Genomic DNA, 22232 nt, shown 5'->3' with positions numbered 1-22232 from the left:
CCAGATTTTAATATTCGTGCCTTTTTGTGCATGAAGTTTACTAGCTTGAGGCTCTTCCCAGTACTTATTTTCCGTAATTCTTCTTTTTTAAGTTTTTGTTAAAAACCAGACTGTCAGTTTCCAATTATTTAAATGCTGAGTACATTCCCATTGTATTTTTCCCAAGAAGAGATGACTACTTTAGAAAAGTCGGATTGCTAAAAAGAAAAGAGGGAAGGAAAGGAAGGGAGGAAGGGAGGGAGGGAAGGAGGGAGGGAAGGAGGGAGGTTGGAACAAAACATTCTTAAGTCCTTTAAAGAACTTCTGTCTCCATCTGATATGAAAAGATAGTGCCTTGTGGAGAGCAGATCTGATGTTCTCTTTCAGGCTAGTCTTTTTATGGAAACAAATATGTGATGCTTACTGTTGTAAGATAAGGGGCACAGCATTGATTGTATCCACTTAGGATTTTTCAATGTCACTTTCTGAGAGTGATCATAGATTTGGTAATATTCTCAATACTAACATCTACCACAGAGGATATTTGTTACAACTTAAGAGAAAAACAACCTAACATGAATAAAATTGGGTTTTATTTTTTTTGTACTTTTTAATGTTTTTTTACTTTGTTTTTGTTTCATGCTTTTAAACACTGGGGAATATTCCTGTGTAAGAAAAGGGAAGGAGCTCAGACCATAAGTAATTTTTTGTTTGTTTTTATTTTCTATGTAGCTAGCTATGTGATTTGGGGTAAGTCATTTAATTTCTCCATGTCTCAAGTTTTCATTTGCTATAACAAGATGTTTGCATGAACTATAAAGTTAAGTTATTTTCAGTTTTAAATTCTATGCTGCTTGAAAATAATCAAGTGATATATGTGATCAAATCAGCAGTGTGTGTATGCCTGTATGTGTATATGTGGGCACACATACCAGTATATGGCTTTTAAAATTGTGATATGATTTACATACCATAAAATTCACTTTTAAAGTGAACAGTTCAGTGGATTTTAGTGTACTCTCAAGATGGTGCACCATCACTACCTCCTAATTCCAGAGCATTTTTATCACTCAGAAAGAAACCCCATACCAATTAGCACTCACTCACATTCATTCTTCCCTCCCCTAGCCCCTGGTAAACATTAATTTACTTTTTGACTGCATGGATTTTCCTATTCTGGGCCACTAATATAATGAAATCATACAATATTTGGCCTTTCTGTATGTTTTCATTCACTTAACATGTTTTAATGTTGTAGCATCTATTATTGCTTTACTCGTTTTTGTAGCTGAATAATATTCAACTGTATGACCACATTTTGTTTGTCTATTCTTCAGCTGATGGATATTTTATTTTGTTTCTGAATTTTGGCTGTTATTAATAAAACTCTAATTATTCATTTACAAGTTTTTGTAAAAATCTTTACAGTTATATTGAGTACATACCTAAGAGTGATAGTGCTGAGTCATATGGTAACTATTTAACAATTTGAGAACCCACCAGACTGTTTTCCAAAACAGCTGCACCATTTTACATTTCAGCAATATATGAGGAGTTCAGTTTCTCCAAATATTCACCAATATTTGTTATTGTCTGTCTTTTTTTATTATACTGATATTAAAGCTAGATGAAGTAATTTAAATAATTGAAAACTACAAATCAGTATATCACATACAGATAGATGTAAAAATTCTATATAACATTTTTACAAATATAACTCAACAATATATACAAATAATACTACATCATAACTAGTATTTAGAATGCAATGTTGGTTTAACATTTGAAAATAAATCACCAATTTACCATATTTGAAAATTAAAAGGAAAAATACACATGAAATTATATAAGCATTTCATACCTGCTCCCCCAAAAAGAGAAAACTAAAAATCTCATGGCAAACTAGGTATACTAGTAAAAAGGAACTTCTTCAACAGGGTAAGCAGCATTTATGGAAAACCCACAACTGAGAGCTTATGTAATGCTGAATAACTGAATGGTCTTCCCCTAAGATCAGGAACAAGATAAGGTGCCCCTTTTCTGTCCACTTTACTGAAGTATAATTGACAAATAAAGTTGTAATATACCTATTTAAAGTGTACATTGTGATGCTTTGACATAAGTATACATAGTGAAAGGATTCCCACTATAGAGTTAGTTAATACATCCATCATTTCTCATATTTATCTTTGTGTGTGTGTGTATAAGGACAATTAAGATCTAGTATCTTAGCATTTTCAATTATATAATACAATATTATATCATCAACTATATTCACCATGGTATACATTGACTCTGAAACGTATTCATCTTATAACTGAAGGTTTGTGCCATTTTAATTAACCCCTGCCCATTTCTCCCTCTCCTCACCTCCCAAGCCCTTGACAACCACCATTCTTTATATCACTGTTTCTGAGAGTTCAGCTTTTTTTTTAAGATTTCACATATAAGTGATATCCTGCAATGTTTTTCGTGCTCTACCTGGATTATTTCACTTAGCATGATGGCCTCTAGGTTCATCCATGTTGTCATAAATGGCAAGATAATCTTTTTTATTAAGGCCGGATAATATGTGAGATATACAGATTATATATATATTAGAGGCCTGATGCATGAAATTCGTGCATGGGGGAGGGTTCCCCTCAGCCCAGTCTGCACTCTCTCCAATCCAGGACCTCTTGGGGGATGTCCGACTGCCGGTTTAGACCCAATTTCAGGGATTGGGCCTAAACCGGCAGTTGGACATCCCTCTCACAATGTTGGACCGCTGGCTCCTAATTGCTCACCTGCCTGCCTGCCTGGTCGGCCTTAACTGCCTCCCCTGCCAGCCAGGTTGCTCCAAACTGCCCCCTACCTGCTGACTTGGTTGCCCCCAACTGCCCCCCTCTGCTGGCCTGGTTGCCCCCAACTGCCACCCCCGCTGGCCTAGTTGCCCCTCACTGCCCCCTGCGTCAGCCTAATTGCCCCCAAGTGCCCCCCCTTCCAGCTTGGTTGCCCCACACAGCCTGCTGTTCAGTCATTTGGTCATCCCTCATGGCCCTCCCGCTGGCAGCTCGCTCCCTGCAGCCTGCTTGTTCAGTCCTCACCCTGCCGACCTGGTCACCCCACGCAGCTTTCTTGTTCAGTCATTTGGTTTTGTTGTCATAAATGGCAAGATAATCTTTTTTATTAAGGGCGAATAATATGTGAGATATACAGATTATATATATACTAGAGGCCTGGTGCATGCAATTTGTGCATGGGGGGGGGTTCCCCTCAGCCCAGTCTGCACTCTCTCCAATCCGGGACATCCCTCTCACAATGTTAGACCGCTGGCTCCTAATTGCTCACCTGCCTGCCTGCCTGGTTGCCCCTAACTGCCTCCCCTGCCGGCCAGGTTGCTCCCAACTGCCCCCTCCCTGCTGACCTGGTTGCCCCCAACTGCCCCCGGCCTGATTGCCCCATGCAGCCTGCTGTTCAGTCATTTGGTCATCCCTCACGGCCCCGCCGCTGGCAGCTCGCTCCCCACAGCCTGCTGTTCAGTCCTCACCCTGCTGACCTGGTCACCCCACGCAGCCTGTTTGTTCAGTCATTTGGTTGTTTCTCACTAAGCCTCCTACCAGCCTGGTCGTAGGCAGCCATCTTGTGAGGGCATCGGGGTTAATTTGCATATTACCTCTTTATTATATAGGATGTATCACACTTTCTTTGAAGATTGTCCACTCTTGGCCCTGGCATTCAGTGTTGTACTGGAGGGTCTATCCAGGAAAATTAGATTTAAAAACATAATAAAAGGCATTCAAATTGGAGATGAAAAAAAAAATGAAACTATCTGTACTAATAGATTGTATTATCTTGTAGATGGAGAATCCTAAGGAAACCACATACACACACACACACACACATACACACACACACAACACACAACTATTAGTGAATTTGGCAAGGTTGCAAGATCAACAATAAAAAAAAATCAGTTGTCTTTCAATAAAACCGCAATAAACACTCCAAAAATGAACTTAAAAAATAAGCTCACTACATAGCATTCATCAGTGATAGGTTTTTTTTTCAGGGCATGTTTCTAGCAGAAAGCATAAAGGAAGAATGCAAGCTATCAATTTGGAAATAATACTTATGTTACCTTTGGAGAGTGGAAATGAAGGCTTAGAGGTTGTACTTGACCAAAGCCATTGCTGTTTGAGTCCCTGTGTTTACACGTACATGTAGCACAGTGCTGGGCCATAGTAACTTGTTATTGTTGAACTGTGAAGCACAGGATTACTCTGAAGCTGTCCGTTGTGTTGAACATGAGAGCCTCCTGGTCCCTTGGCCATGTTTCCTGATTGGCATATTTTCATTTCTTTTAGGACAACAGTCCAATTTCCAGGTCTGATCCTTTTAGAAAAAAATTATATAAAGATAATATAAAATATATATTTGGCCTAGAAAGACAGATACTCAGAGCAATTAATTGAGGCAAGTAAATAGAGGATGCTAATCTCTAGTTTTTTTCTTAAAGAAATGTCACAACTTATTTTCAAAGTGGGGAGAGAGTAGTGGAAGGGTCCCATTATAAAAACAAACCTTTGAATACGTTTTTTATTTAATTTCTAAAGTTTCCCACTGTTCCCAATGGTTATTGTAAATCAGTAGCAAGCCACCAAGACTTCAGAGCCAGAATGGTAGTTAAAGTTACCAGTTGTTTTAAATGTCATTTAACAATTTGTCTTATTCAATGGGAGAAAGAATCAGAAAACATAATTCACAAAAGACTCAATATTTATAAATTTGAATTCACTTTTCTCTCCTGGATTAAAGAAAGAATAAAAACCTTTTAGTCTTTAAAACTTTGGCATAAATTATTCCACAAATTTTGTACATATGATAAAGCAACAGTAAAGGCTATCTTATTGATTGTTAATATTACACCAGGCATATTGCTAATGTACATTTGACTAGGGTTTCTCAACTTATTGGCTTTACTGAAATTTTGGGTTGGATAATTTTTGCTGTGGGGGCTTTTCTATGCATTTTAGGGTGTTTAGCAGGATCCTTGGCCTCAAACAAGTAGATACCAGTAACATCTGCTCCAAATCATGAAAATAAAAAATGGCCGATGGGGCATAATCATCCTTGAACTTTATAACCTCACCACAACCTTAAGGTGGTATAATTGTGATTCCTGTTTTATATCCACAGAAGTGAAGTGGGAGGAGGTTAACTTCCTCTAGGACACATACCTAATAAGTGCTAGAGTCAAAAGTTGAAGCTAGACTTCATCTTGATGCTTCCAGGCCCCATCCTGACCACCAGGTTCTCTTACTGAATTCTTATTTGTTCATATAATAGGGTGTATACAGGGCACAGCTCTTAAGAAAGGAATATTGCACTAAGAAGCCATGACAATAAGAGTCTCATGCTCTACCGACTGAGCTAGCTGGGCACTTCCAAAGCCATGACAATAAATACTCTAATATTTCAGTATTAGATAACATTTTAGCTAACCTATTTGAACCCCACATACCCCCAATTGCTTTCTTTTATTATTTCAAGTGTAATTTTAACTAATTTGAACCCCACATACCCCCAATTGCTTTCTTTTATTGATTATTTCAAGTGTAATTTTAACTTAATGGGAATAGTTCTAGATGCTCATTGTTTCTGTAATATTACAAATCCAAACAATATTTTTATTACATTTAATGAGGTGACATTGCTTAATAAGATTATATAGGTTTCACGTGTACATTTCTATGATACATGATCTGTAAATTGCATTGTGTGCTCACCACCCAAAGTCAAATCATCCTTTGTCACCATTTTACCCTTTACTACCTCTCACACCCTTTCCTCTGGTAACCAACCATACTGTTGTCTATATCTATGAGTTTCAGTTTTATGTCCCTCATATGAATTGCATGTTTTATGTCCTTCTCACTTCATTTTAAGGGACAGTAAGGTCTGATGGCAAAAGTGTGGATCTGGTGTCAGATTGGCTGTGTTTGAATGTAGTCTCTGCTTTTTATTAGTTGTGTGATTTGGGGGAAGAGACCTGGTCTTTCTGTACCCAAGTGTCCCCACGTGTACACCTGGGCTGATGGTAGTATCTCCACATCGAGTTTGTGCTAGGATGAGATGAAACACAAGTTCTGTAAATGTTAAATCTTAGTTTTAAAATGTTACTTGTTTTAAGCGCATCACTTTAATAAAATAAAGTACCAGAAGTATATATTATCCTTGCTTTGCTGAAAGAACTAGCTGAACACTTTCTCTGCTAAACCCTGAAGAGACTCTGAGTTTCTGGGGCAGATACAGCCACTGTTTCTCCAACACTGTTTTCTGAGATGTGTGTTTCATGTTTTTGCTAACCCAGCTCTTGCCAGGCAGGTCTCTATGAAAACTTCGGGTCCTACCCTAACTGCTGCTACATAACTGACTGGGAAGGCTACAGAGTTCATTCATTTCTTTATTCAGTCATTTGCCCCTTAAATAACTGTCACTTTCTATTTTCCAGATTATGTTGTAAGTGCTGGATGATAAAGAAGTGTTGCCTTTTCTATAAAAATGTTTGTGGGAATTATAAAATATAGGCCCTGACATATTTCAAATCTGAACTCAACCATTATCTTCTTATTTGGCTCCAACCAGTTTGCTTAACCTCTTTGTGCTATTTCCTCATATATTAAAGTGCCGCAGTAATGGTTCCTGCCTCAAGGGGTTGTTATAGTAGATTAGATGATATGTGCAAACCACACAGCACCTCTCTAGCCTGTAGCGTACATGTGCTCCAAATGGTAAATTATATTCTTGGCTCCTATATGATAGTTCTGAAATAATGGTAATAAAAAGAAAACTGCAAAAATGTCCAGCCCATTTGGAAGAATGACCAGAGTAGCCATAGGATTTCACAATGGCCAAAGCTCGTGTACTGGTGCATCCAAAGATGTATGCAGACCGCCAAAGAGTGCTGTTTATTCTTGTTACTCTTTTATGTGGTAGAAAACAATCTGGGTTCATGGGAGGGACATGCCCTCATCCTCTCTCTTGGAAGCTTTTCCTATGATGCTCACCTCACTGATGTCTTTCATCCTCAATACCTTTGACACTCCTAGACTCTATAAAATTTATTCTTTATAAATCAGTTATTCTTAATATGTTTTACCTCCCTAATTAGATTCTAAATTTGCAGGTAGGACACATACCTTTCTTTTTTTCTAGTTGTTTTTAGTAGTTTTATATAGTGGTATTAGATTAATACATGTTAATTCAATAGTCAAAAACAGTAATGTGGAAAATCAGTGGATTTTGCTTAAAAAGGTTGGGAGATGCTGACCTAGTCTTCCTTCAGTAGCCCGTGTCCTACAGACAACAGTTATATTTATTTATGTTCCTCTGACATAGCTTTAGAGAACATTTGAGAAGCTTTTATATATTGTTTATTAATAAAATTTACTTTTAAACTGGCATATTTGCAACCTCAGTTTTTAAAAAAACCTACTTAAAAACTGTTCTCTTAATGAAGGAATTTGATGGCTAAGTAGATGATCACATTAAATGCTGTGGAACGGCCACTCACAGAGTTTAAGTTCCTTCTCTGCAGTTACTCTTAGGAATGCCCTGAAGACCTGCAGCTGGACACTGCTGGAGACCGTCGGGCCCAAGCCTTGCCTCTCCATGGTTTTATTTACTAGCATTTCGTGAACTATGATTTTCATCCTGTTCATAACATCTCTGGTTTATAATTACTTTCATATTTTTTATGGAATGAGTAGTGACAGGTCAGCTGTGGGTGGATTTAAATGCTACTTCCCTAACCAGACCATGGTATATAAGTGTGTGTGTGTGTGTTTATCAGAGAGAGCTGTGTGTGTGTGTGTGTGTGTGCGCGCGCGCGTGTGAAAGTGTGTGTGTGTGTTTATCAGAGAGAGCGAGAGCAAGAGCGAGAGAGAGAGAGAGAGAGAGAGAGAGAGAGGGAGCATATAAATGGGAATGCAAGCCATATAGCCTGGGACCTGGCTCCTTCCCTTTGCGCTCCTTCTCCAGCTGTCTTTCCCCACATGTGAGTACTTGAGTCAGTCTTCATGGCTCAGTCTGTTTATCTCTGATCTGAAAGTGCTGCTCACTGAACCTCAGGTCCTGGGACCCTCCTGACCCAGTCAAAGGACATCATCAGTCTCACATTTTACTGTGACAGTGAATCCCAGTTTTAGAAACGAAGGACATTTCTTGGTGAAGAAGTTGCTACTGAGTGCCCAGTTTACAGAAACTCCATCTCTGTCTTGGTTCCCTGCTTATGAATAACTGAAATTCCACCTCGGATCCCAAGCCTTATGACTAAAGCTCTTGCCCAAGGTCTTTCCTGCCTCCTCTCTGCTCTCCTGGAAGTCTGCCACTGTGTACCACTAGATCTCCTACATCACCTACTCTCCCATCCACATTTCCTTCCCAGCACTGCTGAACCTTCCGTGGGTAATTATTTCAGTCAAGTGCACCTGTCAAAGCCTCAGTTCTGGGATGTCCCTGATCTGCTCTGCATGCTGCTGAGTCAGCCCTGAATCACACCCTCTGTGGGTAGCATTTGAATCAACTAAAGTTGGCTGTGCAAGCTCAGTGCAGGCAATGAAAACTGAGTGCTGACAGCACCACGGAGGCAGCGTGGGAACGGAAGTCTCTGGAAGGTGGTCCATTTAACCCCATTTCTTCCAAAGGATTGACTGAGTAGCTCTAAAATAATTATATTGGATTGGGATTGAATAGTGTTATGCGGTGGCCTTTGACTTTCATTTGGAAAAAGAAAATAGATAAACATGATATAATGAGCATAAGGAGTGGGATTTCATGGCATAAAACTTTTACATATGGTATATATCATTTCTCCCAGGAGGAGGAAGAAATTATTAACTTTACTAAAATGAATGAATACTGTAGGCTTCCGGGTACCATTAACTAAAAGTATTGCTTTTGTGTGCCTGTATGTAAGGGAGTGTGGGCTAAATGGAATACATAGAAAGTTCCTAAATAGAATACATTGAGAGTATTAATCCAGAAATTAAAATTGTTTGTAATTGATTAATCTCTATATTTTTCCCCATGGTAGGACTTTTTTTTTTACCTTAGAAAAACACACATTTTATTTTTAACCTACACACACTACCCTATGTAATGACAATTGGTGTGACTTTAATTTGTTGGTTAACTACAGAAATATTATAAGACTTACTTGTATTATTGTAACAACCTTTTCTTTTCAATTTTTAAAATTATTTTTAAATTGAATTTATTGGGGTGACATTGGTTAAGAAAACAACACAGGTTTCAAGTGCGCAGCTCTATAACACATCATCTTCATACTGAATCCTGTCTCTTTTTGCCACCATTTATCACCCTTTTGCCCTCTTCAACCTCTCTGACCCCCTTTCCCTCCAGCAATCACCATGCTATTATTGGTGACTCTTTGTTTTTTCTTTCCTTAACCCTTTCACCTTTTTTTATCCAGCTCCCACCCCCGCTCCTTTCTGACAGCTCTCAGTCTGTTCTGTGCATCTATGATTCCGTTTCTATTTTGTTTGTTAGTTAGTTTTTTTCATTAGACTCCACATATAAGTGAAACCATATGGTACTTGTCTCTCTCTGACTGGCTTATTTCACTTAGCATGATACTCTCCAGATCCATCTATGCTGTTGCAAAAGGTAAGATTTCCCTTCGTTTTTATGGCCGATTTAGTATTCTGTTGTGTAAATGTACCACAGATTTTTTTATCCACTCATCTACTGATGGGCATTTGGGCTGCTTCCAAATCTTGGCTATTGTAAATAATGCTGCAGTGAACATAGGAGTGCTATGTTCTTTTGAATTAGGTTACTTCGGATATATACCCAGAAGTAGAATCGTTGGATGTTTCAATTTTTTGAGTCCACATGATATATAAGTACTATGGCCCAAGCACATGTAAAATACTTAGACAATTTTCTTTCCATTTCCTAAACCAGGAAGTGGAAATGAGCTGCACTTGACCAGTTAACTGTATTTTTTAACAATTTGCTAAGTAATTCTGAAACATTATACTGCAACAATGGAATAAGGATTTCATTGCTCTCTGTTAGGAGACTAAGACTCAAAGACATTTAGGGATTTGCCTACGGTTATAATAATAAATGGCTGAGTCAGAATTTGAATTCTGTTCAATGGATCTGGTGTCCACCATGGGTCCATGCCTACCTTATTCTACATTCCATCAGGCAGTGAAAATGAATTATTAAATGGAAGTTAAAGTTTGTCTCTAAAATCTCCCATTTGCCAGCCCTCTGAACACTGTTCTTGCCAAGATAACAGTGTTCAACTCTCTTAGTATTTTACCCTCATACTCATTGACCATTTAGTGATAACCTCTGTCTAATGCCCTCTTCTTGGTACATTATGAAGCACAAACAAGTATATGAGATTGTTCTCTCCTAGCAGCTTGCTTTTCCGGTTGACAGATGAAAATTATGCCACTACAAAAAAGTAATAAAAATGTTAAAGTATGTCAAATGGGAGAGTGGAGGGGACGCTCCCTGCGATCTTGAACAGATGAGTGAAGGTGAAAGATAATTTAGCGTAGAGAAGACAGGAGCTACTTTGAAGAAGTGATTTGGGACCAGTCTGGTCAGCCTGGAGTGATGCTGATCTAGTTTCTTTCACAATAATCATTTTGAAAAGCACTCCTGCACACTTATCAGAGTCACTTTCCTTTTCAAACATTTTAATCATTTTAGTAGTTTAATAGTTTAAAATTGCAATAGTTTAAATTTAAACTAAGATTGGGTGGTGGGCACACAAGCAATATACAGAGGATGCCTAATAGGATTGTGCAGGAAACCTATATAATATTATTAACCAATGTCACCCCCATAAATTTAATCTAGAAAAAAGATTAAGTTTTTAAGTTAATTTCCATCTTCCACTTCTTAAATATGAAGTCCATAACAGCATCAATCATTTCTGATTTGATTACTTCTATATCTCTAACACCTATAACTGTTTCTAGCAGGTAGCAGTTTCTTAATAAAGGTTTGGTGTAAGAGTTAGGCATGACATACAAAAACATTCTTCATTCCGCTTTCTAATTACCAAAGCAGCTCATGTTAAAGAGTTTTACATTGTTGACTGCTCTTCTTAATAAATTATCTGGCCACTGTTACAAACCATGGGTATTTATTTGTTTTATCATTTTGTTGTAGCATTGCTATATGGGAGGAAAGATGGATCTTTTACCAGGGTCTCAGTTCAATACATTTTTTTTTTATAACACAGGCCCCACTTTACTATCCTAAATTGAAATTCATAAATAAGATAATCTAATAATATAAGGTAAATTACATAGGCTATGTAACATATAATTTTAAAAATCAGTATAATTCCATATTGTTATTATAAAGTGGAAATATGAGGAAAGCTATTTTTATAAATGTCTATGTATCTCATATGCAAATACTCAGGCATATAAATAATAAAAGCATGAAAGGTAGTCAGCTGTACCTAAATGTAGAAGCTGCATGAATCTGAAGCTTCATTTGCACACTGGTGGAGGTGTGTTATATTGGTGATTCATACTATGACAGGTGTTGCAGTTGGTGACTTTTTTTTTTTTTGAAATGGTGACAACTCTTGGTAAATTTCCAAACCAAATAAGTTTTATGCCCTTCCAGGTTTACATAATGATTGCATTTTGGAAAAGAAAACAAAAAACAACAACAACAGTAAACTATAACCGTGTGCAAAAAATACTTGTAATTCATTCGCTTAAAATTAGTTCTAGGCTCAGATCATTATAAACAAGTTATTCCCAAAGGTGGGGAAAGTCTGGCACACGGGCCATAATAAGGCCCTTGCAATCATCTGGTCTGGCCCACGCTTTAGGGGTGAGTTAATTCAATGTTTGGCCAAGTATAGCAAGCTCATTTTAAATTGACAATTTTGTATGGTCCATGAATGATGTTATACATTTCCAATGGCCCTTGGCAGAAAAAAACTTCCCTGCCTCTGAGGATGGATATCTGGTGGGGCATTTGGAAGCTGCATGGAGCATACTCTGGACTGTAGGACATACAGTCCCCACCAAATGTCAGCTCAACCCCCATCCTTGCTCCCCCCCCCCACTTTTAGAATCTACATATGTATATATCATCACAAATTTAAAAGATTTGTGCCTCTGGGTAGTACTATCTATCCCCTTTGGAACCATTGCAATTGACAAATGGAGAGAGCTAGGCAAAATTTAATTTATTAATCTCCAGCCTTCAATTGAGGTACTAATTTCTCCCCTCAATCAAATCTGCTATTACTGACGCTGGTTGTCTTCAGTCAGTATTTCATCCCTTCCTTTTTCAGTGCTCATGCTGTCCTCAAGGCTCATCTTCCTGGAAATATCCTGGGCTTTAAGCCTAGGCTTGGCCAAACTTACTGTCATTCAGCAACTTAATAAAATCTGATAAATTAACTCACACTATATTACTGCTGATATAAAGGGACTTCAAGTTTTACTTCCTATTTTTTCTTCCTTAGATCAGGTCTAAGCCATACATTTAAAATCCAGACCTCTGCCATATATCTCTGAAAGAAGTGTTCAGTTATGTTGGCTTGCCAAAGCCATTATATAATTTTACTCAACATCTATTATAGACCAGAATCTGTCAGATTATTTAATATCATGGAGACTCAGATTTTTCTTTTGTGAAATAGAAATGATAATTAGAACTAAAGTTATTGTGTCTGTGACTGTTACAAGATATCCCTTGTGTGAAACTGATACCATAAACCCAAGTACACAGGTAATGTTAGGGCTCATTGTCACCAAAAAGTCTTTGCCTTTCAGCTTACTGTAAATCTGTGGTTCTCAATTAAGGGTGATGTTGGTGGAGGTGTAAGGGTTATAACTGGCATTTATTCGCAAGGTAAGAGGGATGCTACTTAACATCCTAAATGTCAGTAGCAACAAAGGAGAAGAAACCTGCTATAGATATATGTAATATGTGCTCTTTAATTCATTGAATTTGCTTTTCAGCTGCTTTCTTTAATTCTTTTTCTTAAATATATATTTTATTTATTTCTGAGAGGAAGGGAGAGGGAGAGAGAGATAGAAATATGAATGATGAGCGAGAATCATTGATTGGCTGCCTTTGGCATGCCCAACACTGAGGATCAGGCTGCATCCCTGGGCATGTGCCCTCACTGGGAATCGAACTATGACCTCCAGGTTCATAGATCAATGCGAAACCACTGAGCCACACCAGCTGGGCGCTCTTTTATTCTTGAAGAGAAGAAACTAATGAAGTTAACTCAGATTCATTGAGTTAACTTATTTCTCCAATTAAAGCCAGGCTGCATTGTCAAATATATATTCTGAGAATCAAATGTGAGAACAAGATATACAATTTCACACACTTATAAATACATACGCTTTAATTTTTGTTGCTATCTTAAGGCAGATCCATTTTAATTTTCCCTTCTGTATAGCTTTCCCATTTTTAGTATTTATGAAGCTAATATCTTGACACATGCTTCAGAAGACTTTTTCACTCTAGAAAAGAAGGATAAATCCAGCCGCTTTCTCTTACTACCTTGTTAAAAGAAACGATTGAGTGGGAAAGAGTTGGGAGCATTTATATATGGCTCTACGCATTGGGCCCAGAGATGGTTCTAATATTGTTACTCTGTTTAGCACATAAGTAGCTAGTACTCTCCTGCACATTCTGGTTTTGATTAATCTCTGCTGCCTTCACATTTTTATAAGGAGCAAGATACCCCAGGCATGGTGTAAACATACACATATACATACACTTTGAAGAGAAATAGGTGAAACAGACTTAAATGAGATCAAGAAAAGCCTGTTTGTGGCACTGGGGCCCCTCATCTGTGGGGCTTTCTGACCTGTGAAGTGCAAGCTCAGCAAATGTTAGTGCGTGGCAAGTGCTGGCCGTGCAAGTGAAAGCTCTCCAGGGAAGTTTTTATCTCAAGCTCTAATTTTTTCAAGATGTCAGAAAATCCTTTCCTTGCAAAAACAATGTGGAGCACTTAGGAGAATGAAGGCCCGAGTAGGAATGAACCCCCATCATGTGTCCTGCTCAGAAACGTGCTCCCATTGGAAAACATTGCAGCATGTCTGGATTGAACCAGAAAGGAGAGAAATAATGCCTTTTTCATTCTGGATGGAATTATCAAATCAGAACTGTGGTCTTCACTATTTCCTGTGTTCCCCAGTTTGATATTTTTAATGTGGAACTAAATGTGGAACTGTATTAATCATGATTTTTAAAGGATGCGTTTCAGTGTGAGTGTGTGCAAACTGTTCAGCCAAGTCAATTTCTTGATGTCATTTTCCGACCCTTGGAAACCTCAGAATTGAACTGAGAGGTAAGTGACTAAGTTAGACACGGGTAAAACCACCCACACTGTCTTCTTGTTTGTTAAACTAAACGCCTCTGTCAGTTCGGGATTGCATGCTTAAGTGGTGAATTATTTCCCCCTTTCTTTTGAACCCATGTGTTTATTTTGGAAATGAGAATGTATAATAAAGCCTATTTATATAATTTAATAAAATGGATAAGATAGTGATAATAGTCAAGTATTAACAGGTTCCCCTCCCTCAATTCCTACAAGCACATTCCTGGGCAGAAATATAGTTTTTAACAATTGCTGGATCAATTATGTGGATGTATTCCCTTGGGTGTATGGAACAAGATCTAAGCTTTTTTTTTTTGCTTTGTTTGCTGCCTGGTTGTCAACTTCTGTAGCAAGTTTTTGGAGTATCACAATAGCAGCAATGTTTTTAAAATTGGCGGCTAAACCATTTTAAATTCATGGAAACAACTATTCGATAAACTCTGTTCTGGGAACTCTTCAGGTGGAGGTGTCTTTTTCATTGTCCCTAATTGTAAATTATCTACTTGTTCTTATAAAAATAGAGCTCCAAATCTGCTATAATTCAGTTTGGTGTCTTAACTAGGAAGCACACACAGAAAGTGTCTGGCTCAATCAGCGACTCTCTGAAAGAAAGTTGTCTGTCGTGTGGCTGCTCTGAGGTTCAAAAGGGGTTGTTAATTCTTATTATTACATTACAAGCCTGGGAGATGATATGTATCACGTGCTCCCTCCGTTGTCAGAATTCTTCATGTGAGTGAGTTCAACCAGTGAGATCAGAGCAACCAACGAGCCTCAAAGGAGCAAGTGCAATTTGGAAAATAGTAACTTGCACATCAATATTTGTAATTTTGATTCCATTATTTTATTTCCTGATACTGCCTTTCATTCAGTTGTAAAAAATTTTTAGTCATCTATTGGGTTTTATTCTTGTAATTGAAGAAAGAGCACATATTACATTTTTAAATACTTTGGATTGTAATTGTGTTCTTTGCATAATTTGATTGATGTGTGTTTTTTGTCTCTAATTTGTCTTATGGCTATTTCACTTATCAAGGTATCTAGACATTAGCAATAATTTGTGCATATAAATATGTAGAAACAATATTTGATTTACTGATGTGAAATATTGGATGTCTTTAAATTGCCTTGGAAGTGTTTATTAATTCTTTAATAGTAGATAAAGCTCATGATTGCTTTTAAAAAATGTCAATTATACAATGTTAAGAGGAGCATGTATTAAAAAATAAAAGAAAACAACAATCATCCCAGGAAATCTTTCACAGCATACTTAGAAACAAAATACTTTTATTTTTTCAGTGATGGAAAATGTGGTATCTGTAGCGTATGCATTATAAGCATGTTCTGGGAAGTGTGATAATTTAACAGCATTACATGGAAAGGATTTTTAGCTTGTTCTGAGATAAGTGAAAGTTTCATAAATGGGAAAGTAATGTGGTAAGAACCATGTTTTCTGTCTGAATAAATGAAACCAATATTTTGCCTATTGCACAAACCTATCAGATTGATACAGAGTGATGAAAAAACAATTTTTTAAAACTTTTCCCTAACATGAAAAAATATTTTAGGGACTACATCGTAAAGTAGATATTATAATTGTGGATTTCACTAGAAATGAGTGAAATAAGTTTTATATCAGTGGCGCTTTTTGGATGTATATTTTTTTCATAAACATTTGATAGAGGATTGTTGCATTGCTTTGTAAGGAAATTTTATGACATTGATTTTGTATTGATAGTTTTTTATTCCTTCAGTGTACTAAGATAGACACTGCAATATAATCTAAGCATTATAATAAAAAGTTTATTCTGCTTAGTATCTGTGTATCATGGATGAGTTTATTATATTTGTCTACCATAAAGTATCTTAGGTCTCCATTACTGTGCATGGGCAAATAATGGTTATGAATGATGTTGAAATAAGTAATTGTAATAACAGATTATCATTTTGCTTGTTTTAGTTCTTTTGAATTTTAGGATTTTCTGTTGTAGAAAATATTGCTAAATTATTCAAAAATGTATTTATAAATATTAGTAATTCTACATATGAGCTAAAGTTATTGACTGATTCATCACTTCATTTACTCATTCACCAAATATTTATTGAATGCCTGCTAGATGCTAGAATAAGATATCTTGTTTATTTTCTCTAGCTATAAGTTGCTTTTGGTTAATTTATGTGTTTAATTCCTAAAGTCAGCTCCAACTTCTAGTATTCAAATTTGTGTTAGACAAAAAATGTGTGTTTTTGCTGTGAAAGGAAGTTTTGGTTGCAAAGGAAAAAAAAGAGAATTGTGAAATTAAAGACCCACCATTAGTCAGATAATCACTGCACTAGAACAGGACTGCCTTTTTAAAATGAACTAGTATTCCAAAGAACTTAAATGTATAACCAACCCATAGACACTGACATCAGTAAGTTGATGTCAGAGGAAAGAGGGGTCATGGGCTGGGTGGAGATGGGCAAAGGGGGAGAACATAGGGACACTTGTAACAGTGTCAACAATAAAAATAATGTCAAAAAATTTTAAGTACGTAGTATGTTAAAAAGCCTCCAGAAGAAATCCTGTGAGTAGAAAGCCCTATATAGGAAACTGATGAACTATGCAATTCTTTTCCAACCTCCTTTCCTGCTGGACAGTTTAAGCAACATTCAGCAAAAGCCAGAATAATTTGGATTTTAATGGATTTCAGTGCCTTCAGCACAAAGCTTTTTAAGTCTCTATCACCTGATATTATCTCCAGGGGATATGCTTGTTGTTATTTTTTCAAAAATCAAGTCAGAGACATTCGATATTTGAAATTTATTTTTCTGTTCCCTATTTAAAGTATATTGAGGTCAATGTAATTTTCATACTGCTCAAGTCATCTTACAAATTTGGTTGGTTTTCGTTTCCATATGACTGTTTATAAGAAATCCCAATATAATGACACACTGATGGAATGTCAGTAAATAGCTGAATGTCCCTGTTCTCACACCATCAAATGTGGGAACAGTGGGACATTTTGCCCACATTCAGGGTGGGATGGGGAAATTTCCCCTCTTTATCCTCTTAATTTTTCTGCCTGGCCTAAGAAATACATTGACAGGAGACAGACTAGCAAGAGAAAATAATCAAATTTATTACATATGTACATGTGGGGGTTCTATAAGAATATGGGATCCAAGAACAAACCAGGCAGTTGAGATTCATTTGGGGTTTTGAGCGAAGGAGAAAAGAGGGTGATGGTTTGAACTTTAGAGGGGAAGAAGGCAATTCCCATGGAGATATGGAAAATGTTTGATAAATAAATGTTTCCTGGGCCATCGACAGTGGGGGACAGAGAGGACTTTGGTCACAGGGGCCTCGCTTTGTCCTTCCTGTCAATCACATCTAGTTCATATTAAATTACAGTTATCTATGATGAAAGCTCCCTTCCTGGAGAAGTTACTCCATCTAAACTCTTTTAAGGAGTTGGGGGAAGGTCAAAGGTTTTTCCTAAGTCTTTTGTTTCTTAAAAATAACCAACTTAAAATAATCTATCCCCCAAAAGGCACATTGGGGTGGCAAAGTCTGCTCCCCTCCATAGCTTTTCTCAACGTGTGTTCTGGGGAACTGTATTAATGGGCTTCACCCACAAAGTAATCTGTACAGAAGTAAATTTGGGAAATATGGGGTTGAACAGAGTTATACAGTTTATTAATTTCAGAACATTTCAGCATCTTCAGTTGTAATTGTGCACTGTGAATCTCTGAAAGAGGGGTATAAATGTTCCAAACCTATTCGTCAGTTGACAAGTATTTCTTTATTACTAATGCTCATAGTGTAATAATATACTCATGTTTATAATGTCACATGCACTGTTTTCAAAAGGATTGATCATGAACATCTTGAAAAACATCTGCCATGACTACTATATGATGGGGCTGACTCTAGGAAGTGCTGTCTTAATCCTATCTGCTCTTCCTCAAATTTTAGAGTTACTTCATAAACTTTGAGTGAGTTTTATGCAGTTCACATTCTTTGAGGTCACCCCCAGAATATATGTGACTTCTAGGGGCCTTAAATATAGTGGTGAAGAGAACAGCAAATTACTAATTATAGTAACAACAACACTAATACTTTACAAGTAAGTCTATAGCATTTTTATAAGTGCTTTCAAATATCATCACCTGAATTTTACAACAAACTTAGGTAAATTCAGTTTGTCATGTTTTTTTCTAACATATTTGAGGAGGCAGAATAATTTAGAAAGGTGAAGAAACTTGTCAAGTTTTCACAACAGGTTTATACTGTTGCTCTTACCTGTTGTATAAATAATGATATTGAAGATCATTTCATACATTGTACTATCTGAGAATTAGGACCTAGGTCAGGGTTTGTCAAACTATGACTTATAATCATATAGACTATTGGGCTAAATCTAGGCCCAATGCCTGTTTTATTTGTTTAAATAGAGTTTTATTGGAACACGACCGTACACATTTATTTATGTATTGTTTGTGACTGATTTCACACCACAACAACAGAGTTGAGTAGTTGCAACAGAGATCAGATGGATTGACAATCCTAAAATATTCACTATCTGGCCCTTTACAGAAAAGTTATCCAACTCCTCATCTAGATCATCACCAGAACTAGAGGCTATTTGTAGATGCTAGAATGCTGTTTATAGTGCACTGCACTCACAATATGTAGTGGTTAGCAGAAAACATGGAGGTAGTTCCCTAAAGAAAAAAACCTACATTTGTACTGTTAGTGTAAATGAGACTCATTTGTTAATTTACACACATCCCTCTGCATAAATTATGGGTTTTAGCACACCTCAGTGCTGGCTGAGCCTGCATCCTTCAAGCACAGGGTTATTTAATTATTGCTGCTAGAGGCTTTAATCAAGTCCTTATAGAAAACAAACAAACCATTAGCCTTTACATTGCAGGCATAAACAGGAATTTGAATCGTGAATTTCCTAATTATACTGCACCATTTTGGAAATCAGTTCACATTCAAATTCTTGATGTTGCTCCTTATACAACTTCCTTTGGCAAAATAGAAGTATAGGATAAAAAATGTTGTTAAATATGTTAAAATTAAAGTTAGGTTTAATTTAAATTTTTTCCTTATGTGCTTATACAGATTCTTTAAAGGGAAGTAGGGAAGTAATTGGGTGTCTATTATATATAAGCTGCATGCTATACATTTTCTATGACTCTTACTAATTTATTCTCCCAATAATACTATGAGGTAGATTTCATTATTTCCATTTAAAATATATTTTTATTGATTTCAGAGAGGAAGGGAGAGGGAAAGAGAGATAGAAACATCAATGATGAGAGAGAATCATTGATTGGCTGCCGCCCGCATACCCCACAGGATCGAGCCAGCAACCCAGATATGTGCCCTGACCTCCTGGTTCATTGGTCGAGGCTCAGCCACTGAGCAATACCAGCCGGGCCCATCTATAATAAAAGCGTAGTATACTGATTAGACTGGACAGCTGAATGACCTTCCAAACGACCTTCCCGATGAAGCCGGGGCTGGGAGGGTCGAGGCAAGCCACCTTGGCTGTGAGGGCTGAGCCCCTGGTACGAATTTCATGTATCGGGCCTCTAGTTTTAAATTGAGGCTCAGGCTATGAAATGACCATCTCAATGTCACATTAGAAAGTAGTATATGATGGAGCTCAATGGGGGTCCTAATCTCTGGGCATAGCTGTGGGTCCTTTCCATCAAGACTTGTTGCCTCAGCCACAAGGCCAAGGCTGTTCTCCATTTCTGTGACCAGTGCCTCAAAGTTTTTTTCCAAGATGTGCTTTTAGTTTCATGTAACAATTGATGAGTTGAATGCACATCCTGATTATATAGCACTAGATTATTTTGCTTACTGTTTTAGTCATGGGAAAAATAAATTCTGAAATAAGATCTACCAGGTAGTGTGTTGTTGTTTTTAATTCTGTCTAAACAAAGACAACCAAGCTCTGCATATTTTGAGTGTTGAAGCCAACTTTATCAGAAATACAAAGTGATTCTTAATTTCTCCTCCTCAGTAATCATTTGTTAGTAATCAAATGCCAAGTCCTTCCACAAATAAATTTTGCTTCCTAAGTAATTGTCCTGAAGGAGTTCCTTGGAAGAAATAAAAAGATACATATAAGAAATTATTTTCTCTACTACTTTCTGACAGGTTTTGGTGTCTCTGCAGCATGCATTATTTTCTGAGAGTTATTTCACATGGTATTTTTCTTTACCTTTTTGTGGAAGACTGATCTGGACTAGCTCATGAGCCTTCTTTTATTTTCCCAGAGCTTCATAGAGAACCTCACAGACAGGAGTTTTTATTGAGATGATTCCGTCTTATTCAGATCTTTACAAGACCTGTGAAATATTTCCAAAGACTGTATTCTTGATGAGTAGGTTAGTCTTGGTTAGGGCCATAATCCAGGTCTAGTTCTTGTAAAACATTTCCCTTTTTCATTTAGGTTCTATTGGACAGCAGTGGTCTAGAAAGAAGCATAGAAATGTTCTTAGTATATCTGGTTGCTTATCACACCTCTGTAGTAGTCTCTTAACCGCCCTGGGCCCCACTATTTTCATCAGTAGAATGAAAATAAGATTATATGTGAATTCCATCCTTATTTGTTACCAGCAAATTTTAAATGTTTTACTAGCAAAGGCTGAAATTTGTGGTATCAGATACCCTGTAGGGAGGGGGCATTAGTTAATTGATAATTTTTTATCTTTTTTAAAAAAATCTTCAATACAGGAATCTGTTAGCAAGAAAATTAGAATTTTAATGTCTTATTTGGAATTCACATGAAAAGAATTTTTACCCAAGTTTGGATGATTACCCTTTGTTAAGGAGTATGCAGCTTTGTTCTGGTTTGTTAAAGTCTGATTTTCAAGCAACTTTGGTTGTTACTGATATCCTTCCTTTCGGAGTCTTATTCAAAGTTGTGACCCAGAGACCAATTAAATAAGGTTTTATCATGCATATGGAAGTGGGACTTTGTTTTATTTAGATAGTTGTTAAATGATCCTTCATGTTACAATACAAATATCTACATTTTGTATGACTATGCATATATATGAAAGTCTAAAGAAAATAAAACAAACTTCATGCTCTGTTAAAAAAAAAGTGGGCCTTTTATTTGATTTTTTAATTTGTTAAACAAGATATTATTCATTTCACTTTTAAAATTCTAAAGCTATAAATTTCTGAATACCATTCCACTTTAAGTTTATTGTTTGTGAAAAGATAAATTCAGTCAGAATTTCAGGAGCCATAAATAGGAATGAACAACAAATAGGAAATAATTTCATTTCATAGGGTGTAATTTAAAACTAGGCCTTGTATAGTAATGCCTTCATAGGACAGTCACTTAAAAACACTACATGTTTCTATACAATGAATGATTCGGTTATTTCTGCTGAGTTAACTACAGTGTGGAAAAGTATTTTCATCAACATACAACCCATTGGAACCAGAAGATGTTTATCATGTTTACAAGATTAGTATCCCTAAAAGTAGTGTTTAGAAATGACTTAAAAAATCCTATCTAATAAAAGAGTAATATGCAAATTGACCACCACTCCAACACACAAGATGGCGCCCCCATGTGGCCACAAGATGGCCACCACAAGATGGCCTGCAGAGGAAGGCAGTTGGGGGCAACCAGGCCTGCAGGGAGGGCAGTTGGGGGCGACCAGGTCTGCAGGGGAGGGCCATTGGGGATGACCAGGCCAGCAGGGGAGGGAAGTTGGGGGTGATCAGGCAAGCAGGCAGGTGAGCGGTTGGGAGCCAGCATCCCTGGAGGGGTCCCAGATTGGAGATGGTGCAGGCTGGACTGAGGAACACCCCCCCCCCCACGGCCCCAAA

General features: G+C 37.1%; 1 protein-coding gene across 1 annotated transcript in view; it reads left to right on the top strand.

The window, feature by feature from the left end:
• The first annotated feature begins 715 nt into the window (after positions 1-715).
• The window catches only part of NRXN1 (neurexin 1), a 944853-nt gene continuing 923336 nt past the window's right edge, over positions 716-22232 (top strand). The window contains exon 1 of the mRNA XM_005864821.2: positions 716-729. The gene's annotated coding sequence lies outside the window, so the exon portion shown is untranslated. The remainder of the gene's footprint in view (positions 730-22232) is intronic.

The sequence above is a fragment of the Myotis brandtii genome, unplaced genomic scaffold (assembly GCF_000412655.1).
Source record: "Myotis brandtii unplaced genomic scaffold, ASM41265v1 scaffold191, whole genome shotgun sequence".
Taxonomy (NCBI): domain Eukaryota; kingdom Metazoa; phylum Chordata; class Mammalia; order Chiroptera; family Vespertilionidae; genus Myotis; species Myotis brandtii.
This window is presented reverse-complemented; position numbering and strand designations above follow the sequence as displayed.